The sequence below is a fragment of the Mustela nigripes genome, chromosome 2, assembly GCF_022355385.1.
Source record: "Mustela nigripes isolate SB6536 chromosome 2, MUSNIG.SB6536, whole genome shotgun sequence".
In the NCBI taxonomy this organism is placed as follows: Eukaryota; Metazoa; Chordata; class Mammalia; order Carnivora; family Mustelidae; genus Mustela; species Mustela nigripes.
In genome coordinates, this window is record NC_081558.1 from 59175182 (window position 1) to 59186043 (window position 10862).

Below are 10862 nucleotides of genomic sequence, written 5' to 3' on the forward strand. Positions count from 1 at the left end.
TCTCTGAGAAAGAAACATTTTAATTGAAACCTAAGGATGAGTAGAAGTTCGCCACGAGAAGATGGGGGAAGAACTTGGCTGGGAACCAAACAGTGCAAAGGCCCTGAGGCAGGGAAAATCTTGCCCCATTCAAGAAATAGAAAGATCTACGTGACTGGAAAGTGAGAAGGGAGCAGAGGAAAGCCAGAGGCAAGAAGGTCAGTGGAGCAGGAAGGGCTCAGATTATGTAGGGCCTTGTAGGCCAGGTCAGAGCTTTATTCTAAATGTCCTGAGAAGACAGTGAATGATCATAAGCATTTAGGAAACATTGGCGAAGGAGCACACATGTCATGCATTGAGTGCAATGTACCGAGCATTGTGTTTGTGCTTCTTACACAGGATCATATGTGTAATGGAGGAACACAAATGATTGCAATTTACAGCCACAGTGACCTTGAATGAAGCACCCTTTTGTTCAACCAAGTTGCTAAATGGTTTTGATTTACCAAAGTGGGCCTAGAGCTCAGTTTGGAATCTGGAACGGAGTTGCTACATGAAATAGCAAGAATCATTTGGAGCTGCTTTTGGGAACCTGGAAAAGAAGGGGTGAGGAGGAGAGAGAGTGAATGAGAGAGACCAGTGAGAATAGCTTGGGTGAAGAAACCAGTGAACATTCCAGATGTAGGGCTAGAGGATTTTTATGAACAAAGGTATCTGCTACTTTCATTCAAAATATGTTGATTTGCAAATTTCGCTCCTTCCTTTCTATCCTCCATTTCTTCCATATAAAATAGAGCTTGAGAAGGTGATTCTGGTTCAAGTGATTTATTGGAGAAGTGCCTCAAGGAAAAGGAAGTAAGAGAACAAGATGAGGTCGGGGGAAGGCGAAGGAAAGGTTTGGTCAGAGCTGGAGACTGGCTTCATTTTAATGCTGGGCAGTGCTGGGGTGGGGGAGGTGCTCTGGAGAATAAATTATATCCAGAATTCGTCTCATCCTACGACAAGGCGACAGGCCTTCTGTCTGCCATGTTGGTCAGTTATCAGCAGCCCAGCACAATTCCCCAGTGAAGGAGCATCTGTGAGCTGTCAACAGCCCACAACCACACAAGCTGTGGGATGGCCTCACCGGCTAGGGAAAACCCTAAGTGGGGTACTTTTAGTGTCCACCACATGCTCCACAGGCTTTTGAAAGTCTCTCAAACATCCAAACATCTATGGATATGGAGGGGTCTTGTGAAGAACAGAGGAAAGGGTTGGATTTCACTTCTGGGTCAGATGATAAAGTAACACACTGAACTGATTTCTGCAAAACAGGGGTCAGAACCACATGTCTGAGCATGAGACTGTATGGTCTCCCCCTCCCCAACTGTGCGCCACATCCAGGGAGAGAATCTGGTTTCCACAAGACTTAGAATGGAACTTCTATTGCCAGCAGCCTAGCTAGGTCCCCTGCTGACCCAACAATTTCTGTAGATGAGAAACCCTGGGTGCAAACGGAGAAGATAACATGACATTGTAAATCCAAAGTAGGATGAGAGTTTGAATAAAGGCAGTGGCATAGGGATGCAGAGGAAAAGAAGGGAAGGGAGATTTATATTTTTTTGAAGGCCTTCTTTGTGACAGGTTCTATGATACAGGAGCACCTCATGTGTACTTAATCCGAGACCAATCCATTTAGTCCTGGAAATCATACAGAAAGAGTCATTGCCCCACTGAAAGGGTCAGGAAAATGAGGCCTTTGTAACAAGCCCACTAGTTGCTGCCCAATACCCATTCTCTCCTTTATTCTATTATACAGAATCCCAATTCCCTTCTGTGCAACAATGTGCCTGGTTAGAAAACTTTGCCCCCCACTGGCCAAACTTGGAATAATTTGAGCAATATAGCAATTTGACATTTTGAGCTTATAACATAATTTTGAGCTTATGACATATTTTTTTTAAAAATCCAATAGTCCATGTGTTAAAAGAAAGAGAAGGTGGGGAGGAGGGGAAATTTTACAAAAGAATGCCAACAAATAAATGTGAGATTTAAAAATCACCATTTAGCAAGCCTCAGTGAATTAACTGAATCAGGCAAAACTCATCCCCTCCCCCCGCCAGAAAAAGCCATTGGTGGTTGGAGAGCAGGATATTCAGGTAATTCAGGATATTCAGCAAGTTCCACCAGAGATTTCTTAATTATTACAAAGGGAAAACTGTATCACAATTACAAGGCCTAGGAATCACTGCCTTAAAAGGTCAAATTTAGCATACCTAGAGGAGGACAACTTGTCTTGATGTCCCTCCTGATGTCATGCAATAAGGAATACATACAGATCCCCTAGGGTATTGTTGTCAAAAATGTGTGACCTGAATTTAATCAATCACAAGGAAACCATCAGGCAACTCCACCATGTGAAACCTCTTACGAAACAACTATCCTGGACTCTTCCAAAAGGTCAATGTCATGAAAAGCAAAACAAAGCAAAAAGACAAAAAGGAGGGGTAGTTTAAAAGGATGAAAGAAGCAGAAAAATGAAATGCAACTGACAATCTTGATGAGATCCTGGATAAAAATGACAACAGTCAAAACAACAGCAATGACACTGTAAAAAGAGTATTTGGGAGGACTGCAAAAGTTCTAGATATAGAACAAGATCCTAGGTGATATTATTGAATTAATGTTTATTTTCTTGTTCCTGGGAGATGCATGCTGAAGGAAGTGTTTAGGGGTAGAGTGTCAAAGTTTCTGTAGCTTAAACTCAAATGTTTCAGAAAAAATGTTAATGATAAGTGAATCTAGGTGAAATATGTATTAGAGTCCATTTTATTGTCCTTTCACTGTTCCTTGTAAGGACCTATTTAGCCAGAGCGACTCCATCTCGGTTAAATAGCCATTTTGTTGTTGTGCAGTAAACTTAAATTGACCCTCCCAGAGAAACTTACTTAGAAGCAAGTCCAGGAAACCAGTAAAATGTAGTCGGCTAGTTCCTGATAGCAGAGCCCAGAATACAAGGATGAGTCAGGCCAGATGGAGACACCTAATCAGTATGAAGTACTGTTTGTAACAGTGAGAAGGTCTTGCCCAAACCTAAATGACTCCATCTTGGGAAGGACAATGATCTTATTATTCACACTGAATATGTTAACTGACTAAGCCTTCCCAGAAAGTACTGTTTGTAACGGTTCCTTGTATGGGGTAATCTTGAATAACAAGTCACCAGACCAGATGGAACTAGCCTATCAGCAAGAGACACACAAACCGGGTTGGTTGAGATACCAAGATACAGGTTGCAGTTTTACCCAATAAAAGGTAGCCTGTAAGATCGGAGACGGCCCTAGCTGATCAGTCTGACTTCTAATACTTAGCATAGAATAGAGCTTTGCATAGCTTTCACCCTGTCTCAGTCTCGTTCCCCTGGCTGATCAGTCTGACTTCTAATACTTGGCATAAAATAAAGCTTTAAATAACTTTCACTTTGTCTCAGTCTCGTTTCGTTTAATAATGGACCTAACATTCCTATGGTTTGAAATTTTTCAGAATAATAAGAGGGAAATAAAATAAAGTTCTGCACTTGGGGAAAGAAATACTTCCCTCCCCAGGCTTCCTTTAATTGTGGCATCACCTAGAAGTGACTATGAGACCTAGGGGAGCCAAGGAGGCTCTTGAGCAGTGTGGTACCTAGAGTACAGCACAGGGTCTGAAGAGAGCAGTGAGGTGTGACCATGTGAGATGGGTGCAAGGCTGAGCCCTGCCTCTATCTAGACTTTTGCCCTGAGCATGTTATTAAATGTCTTTTCACCTCAGTTTTCTGATGAATATAAGAGTAATGGGGAACATTGTGCAGAATGCTTACCCAGAGCTTGGCACCTTAGTGAACTAAGTCAGTGATCACTATTATTTTTTTTTTTAAGATTTTATTTATTTATTTGACAGAGAGAAATCACAAGTAGACGGAGAGGCAGGCAGAGAGAGAGAGGGAAGCAGGCTCTCCGCTGAGCAGAGAGCCCGATGCGGGACTCGATCCCAGGACTCTGAGACCACGACCTGAGCCGAAGGCAGCGGCTTAACCCACTGAGCCACCCAGGCGCCCCAGTGATCACTATTATTATCGAAAGATTTTGTTATTAGAATTAATACCTTAGCAACTAGTATAGAGGGTGTTTTGGAGAGAGCCTTGAGTGAGGTGGCTTCTCTAAGATTGGTTTCTCCAGAAGCAAACAAGAGGAAGAGAAGGGCTGGTAGAGTAGAAAAGTAAGAAAAGTAATTTTCTTTGTCAGTGTCAAAAGCCAAAAGGAAGCTTTCTCCATAAGATCAGGAAAAAGACAAGGATGTCTGCTTTCATCACATCTATTCAATATTGCACTGGAGGTTCTGACCAAGGCAGATAGATAAGAAAATGAAGTAAAAGTTATCCAGATTGGAAAAGAAGTATCTCTACCTGCAGATGACATGGTCTTAAATATAGAAATTCCTAAGGAGTACACATACACACACATACACACACAACACTCAACAGAACTAATAAACAAGTTCAGCAAGGTTTCAGAACATACAGTCAATATATGAAAATCAGTTCTATTTCTATAGACTTAGAGCAAACAATCCAAAAATGAAATTAAGAAGATTCTGCTTATGATAGCATCAAAAAGAATAGAACACTTAGGAATACATTTAATCAAAGACATGCGAGACTTGTACTTTGAAAATTATAAAACATTGTTGTTTGGGAAGGGGGATGGAAATTGATAGGAAAATAAAACTTAAGGTATTGGCTACATGACATACACATATGTCAATACTCATCAAATGTAACCTCAACATCTAGGCATTTTATGATATATGCCTCAATAAAAGTCTGAAATATTTGGGGGGACTTACTGCCATAATATTTCATGTCTCATTTGGGCAAAATGTGGGTGGGCAGGACTCAGCAATCCTGACTATCAGAGGCTCCACCATGCTTTAACCTCACCATCTGGAACACTGGCTTCTTTGGTCAACTTAACAGGGCAAGAATGAGCTTCATTTACAACTCAAAAGCAAAGAAACCAAATAACCCATTTAAAAATGGGCCAAGGATCTGAATAGACATTTCTCCAAAGAAGATAAGCAAAAGGTCAAGAGGTACATGAAAAGATGCTCAACAGTCACTAGTCATTAAGGAAATGCAAATCTAAACCATGATGAGATATCACAGCATGCCTGTTAAAATGGCCATCACTGCAAAGACAAGGGTTAACAAATGCTTGTGTGGATGGGGAGAAAGGGGAACTGTGTGCACTGTGGGTGGGAATGTAAATCGGTGCAGCCACTATGGAAAATAGCATAGAGGATCTTCAAAAACTTAAAAATGGAATTACCGTATAATCCAGCATTTCTACTTCTTTTTTTTTTAAATTCTATATTTAAATTGAATTTGGTTAACAAAGACTATATTATTAGTGTCAGGGGTAGAACTTAGTCATTCATCAATTGCATATGACACCCATTGCTCATTACATTAAGTGCCCTCCTTAATGTCCTTCACCCAGTTACCCTATCCCCTCACCTCCCTGAGCCCTGCCTCTATCTAGACTAATTGCTAGAGTCTAGATAGCAACCCTCAGCTTGTTTCTTAGAATTAAGTATCTCTTATGGTTTGCCTCCTTCTCTATTTTCATCGTATTTTATTTTTCCTTCCCTTCCCCTGTATTCATCCATTCAGTTTCTTAAATTCTACATATCGATGAGATCATATGATACTTGTCTTTCTCTGTCTGACTGATTTTTCTTAGCATAATACCTTCTACCTCCATGCACATTGCTGCAAATGGCAAGATTTTATTCTTTTTGATGGCTGAGTAATATTCCATCATTTATATACACCACTTCTTTATCCATTCCTCTGTCAATGGACGTCTGGGCTCTTTCCATAGTTTAGCTATTGTGAACACTGCCGCTATACTCATTGGAGTGTGAGGTGCCCTTTCAAATCACTAAGTTTGTATCCTTTGGATAAATACCTAGTAGTGCAGTTGCTAGGTCATTGGGTAGTTCAATTTTTAACTTTTTGAGGAACCTTGATACTGTTTTCCAGAGTGGCTGCACCAGTTTGCATTCCCATCAACAGTGTAAGAGGATTTCCCTTTCTCTATATCCTCGCCAACATCTGTTGTTTCCTGACTTGTTAATTTTAGCCATTCTGACTGGTGTGAAGTGGTATCTCATTGTGGTTTTGAATTGGATTTCTGATGTCAAATGATTTTGAGTATTTTGTCTATATTGGCCATTTGTATGTCTCCTATGGAGAAATGTCTGTTCATGTTTTCTGCCCATCCCTTGATGAATTTTTTTGATTTGGGGGTGTTAAGTTTGGTAAGTTCTTTATAGATTTTGGGTACTAGCTCTTTATCTGATAAGACATATCTTCTCCCTTTCCGTAGGTTGCCTTTTAGTTTTGTTGACTGTTTCCTTTGCTATACAAAAGATCTTGAAGAAGTCCCAGTAGGTCATTTTTGCTTTTGTTTCTCTTGCCTTAGAGATTTATCTAGCAAGAAGCTGCTACAGCTGAGGTCAAAGAGGTTAGCATTTCCACTTCTGGGAGTATATCCAAAGGTAATGAAAACTCTAACAACAACAAAAAAAAATCTGCAGCAGTATTTACAATAACCAAGATATGGAAACAATCTAAGGGTCCATCAACAGATGAATGGGTAAAGAAGTCATAGTATATATACATATACAATGGAACATTATCCAGCCATTAGAAAAGAAAATCTTACCATTTCCAATGACATGGATGGAACTTGAAGGTATTGTGCTAAGTGAAATAAGTCATACGGAGAAAGACAAATTCTGTATGTTCTCACTAATATGGGAAATCTTAAAGAAAAAAATAAAAGACTCATAAGAAAATGAGATCAGAGTTGTGGTCACCAGAGGTGGAGGGTAGGGGGAGAGGGGATTGGAGAAAGTGGTCAGAAGGTACAAACTTTCAGTTTTAAGATAAATAAGTCCTGGGACCTCACATACAGTGTGATGACTATGGTTAACTTTACTGTATAGTATAAGAAAGTCTTTAAGAGAGTAAATCCCAAGAGTTCTTATAACAAGGAGAAATTTCTTCCTTTTTTTTTCTTTCTTTCTTTTCCTGTTACTGTATCTATATGAGAAGATGGATGTTAGCCAAACCTATTATGGTAATAATTTTACAATATATGTAAATCAAACCCTCAACTTACATATCCATGTATGTCAATTACTTCTCAATAAAACTGGGGGAAAAGAGAAAAAAAATAGTGGACTTCAGAGACTAGAAAAGTGAACCCTTGCCTTTCTCTGCCTCAGTGACCCCTCACTCCCATTCACATTCCACTGGCCATTCAGCCACATGGGACCCCACTCCCCCTAAATTGCAAGGGCTGGGAAGTGCTGTCTTCTCAGAGTAGAAGGGAAGAGAGAAAAGTGCCATCACAGTACTAGGAACATCAAGCACTGATGAAGGAGTACCACTTTGGTCCTGTAGTGTTTTCGAGAAGGTCCATATAAGAAAAACATGCTGATAATAACGAAGAAATGTCAGATGCTAAAATGCCGAATTGAGACAAAATCACAATCCATTTTGTGAATAGAGGTATCATATAGCAGAATCCGCGTCTTCTCCCATATGATAATCATATCCATACATAGTCTGACTTAAGAAAGTGTTTCCTGGGCACTAAAATGATCACTTAGGGATGCTAACATGTACATATCTTGGAAGGTAAATTATCTCTGCTGCTCTTCACTTTGCTGCTCTTACTTTCTCTATTTCATGGGGTATGGGACTAAAGTTCGGAAACCACTGGTGAGGAATGGAGCCCTGGTGAGAAGGAAGGTGGAATTAAGGATGCTTACATGCAGGCCTGAAGTTCCCTGGAGGACTGGATAGACCCCCCCATGGTCCAGGAGCCATCAGGAGGAGTCACTGAAGGAGCAGAGGGCCACTGGTAGGGGGAGCATCTCCCATTTTCCTGTGACTCTTTGACTTTCTGAACCTCGGACTTCTTTTATGTAGGGTGAGTGTGACTTGAGCCCTTCAGACCCACCCCCGATAAGCCTGAAGAACAAGAAGCACCTGGATTTGGTGGCATGTGTACCATGGAGCCTGTACAGGCCAGCTGTTGAGGGCTTTGATGAATAGATTTTGTTCTGTTGTATGTGATAGAACCTTCTCCTCCATCTCTATGTAATCCTCAATAAGAGGTTTGCCTCCATCATCAGTGATTTTCAACTGGATTAGGTAGTTTTATGCAAAAATGTTTAGATCTGGCTCCAAGCAGACTAGATGGACCTCCCTAAGATTGACCCTTAAACCAGAGTTAGGAACTCTTCTTTTAGAGAATGGTTGGCCTATGGCGGACCTAGGGAAGGATGTGACAGGGTGTAGAGTACTAGAGAATACATCATGGTGGTGAAAACTCTGGAAAATTTGGTTGAATCATGAAGATGGAAGCCTGAGTTCCAAGTATATAGTTTAACCCTTGAGGCAGTAGACAGTAGAGAACTCTTGATTTTTGGAGCTGGGGTGGGATCTGGTCCAAGCTGTGCTCTGGGAAGCTGTCTTTGACCCCAGAATGGAGGATGTCTTTGGAGTAGCCTGGGAGATGGTTGATGGTGAGGCCCATTCCTGAAACACAACCTGTTCAAAATGCAGAGAGCACTCCCTGATCTCCACCACCATCTGAATTTTGGGAAGATCTGTACCACCCTGCTCCCTGCCAGGCGCCTTGAAACTGTTGGTCAGGGGAACCCCTTTTCCCAGCCCCACGGTTCCATAGGAAGGACCTCCATTAGCATAATACTCTTGGTCCATCAATGATGTGTTGAATTCTGAGCAGGAGTTTGGCATGTGACCCTTGTTGGTTTCATCCTCTTCTGTCTTTGAAGTCTTCCTGACTGCATGGAGCATGTGCTTCTCCATGGAGACTTAGTACTAAGAGTCTGGATCCACCAATGCCCAAGGCTCCTCCCCTCTTTCTGTTCAAAGTGTTGATGATGTCTGTCTGTCCTCATGGTGTCGAAATATCATCAGCCTCAGCTCCAGGCATCTGCCCACCACAGTTGGCTGGGAGGAGGACTCTCTCACTCTCAGCACAAAGGGAATCTTCCTCAGAAGCTACCAACAATCTTCTCCTGGAGCTGTATTGACCAGTCATGGGTCACACCCCCACCCTAAGCCAGGCGCTGGCAAAAGGAACAGGATGGCCATCACTGCTTTAGACTAGCAGGATCATTTCCGGGGCTGGACACATTCCCTGACAAAACCAGCCCTGCCCACGGCTTCATAAATCATTGTCCCTTTCTTAAATCCTTCAAGCACCCCATTTGAGCAGCCATCTGTTTCCAGCCAGGACTAGATTGTCACAGGGCTACTGGTGTACAGGGCAGAGTGTGTTGCATGGTCCATGGACATGAATGAGTGTGAGCGTGTTTGTCTGTGAACAGGGAAAGGGAGGGAGCCAACCCAGACAATGAAGTTGCTCTGTCCATTGTTCCCGGGCCCCTGCTCACTGGAGCTCGGGTCCCCACCAGCTCTCCTGAAATTCAGGAAGCTCCTGGTGCGAAACAAAGCCTCCAGATGGAATGAATCAGCTGAAGAGCGTAAGTAGAAAGTCAGGATCAGCTTCCTGGCCCTAATTTCCTATTCTACTTCTCTGAGTTTTCAGCTTCAGCTTCTGCCCTGGATTTAGCTGTTCAGCCCTGTGAATGACTGCTTAGCGAGCAGAACAGCCAGGTGGGACAGGCAGGATCAGGGTCCCCAGAGCCAGGATTCTCTACACCCCAGCAGCTGCATGGCAGGAAAGCCAACGCCCTCCTGAGCAGAGCTGGCTGAAGTTGGGGGTTAAGGGCCCTTCATGGCCAAGGATTTCGGTGGAATCCTTGGCTCAACAAAGTCAGGTGAGTCACAGAATTCATGAAGGTCACAAAGAGCAGGGACTGCTTAGCCAGACGCACATGAGCACGTGGACACACACACACACACACACACACACACATTCACACACAGCTGTAATCTGAAAGGCAGGCCCAGACCCAGCTGGAGGCTGGGCTTCCTGGCCTACCTCAACTCTCTAGCCCTGCTCCAGGAGGTATCTGACCAGAGCCTTATATGCTCCAGCACACCGAGCGCAGGCTGGGGCGTAGGAAACCACAGCCAGACAGGAGCTCACAAAGTTTGGGCTCCAGAGTGACCTGGATCCCTGCCAAGCCTCATGGGTACTGAGCAAGGCAGAGGGGTGGGATCAGGGCAAGTGGCTGGCCCCAGACCTGAGCCACAGGCTTCTTGGGGACCTGCTGACTTGGACCTGCCCTGCTGCTTCCCAGCCAAGAATGCCCCCCTCTGCTCTTCCAAGGGAGCTGCTCCTCCTGGACACCCAGGTCTCATCTCACATGCTGCAGGATGACCTAGTCTGGTGGAGGCCGGCACCACGGGTGGTAAAAGAATTCACCCAAGGCAGAATGAAAGAGATAGAAGTTTATTGAATCCACTGCAAGGGAGCAGTGAACCAGACAGCAAAGGAGAGACAGTCTGCCAGGAGGCTGTGGGGAGGCATGAGGAGCTATAGGTATATGGAATGTTCCTTTTTGTATCTGTGCCCGTCTGCAAGTATCCCATTGGTCAGCTGCGGCCTAAGGCGATTTTGAGGTGGGTCATGAAATGAGCCTGTTTGTATTCAGCCCCGTGATGGTAGTTGCTGTGGGCCCTTCTACCTTACTCAGGATTCTGTTACTCAAGCCTGTTGCCCAAAAGCAGCCTCTGCAGATGTCACCTCCCCAGTGGGGTCACCTCCTCCCACCTCCCACTCCTGTGTTTTATTTTCTTACTTCCTGAAAAAAAGTTCACTGTCTGGATCTTTGTTGCTTATCTGTTTATGGTT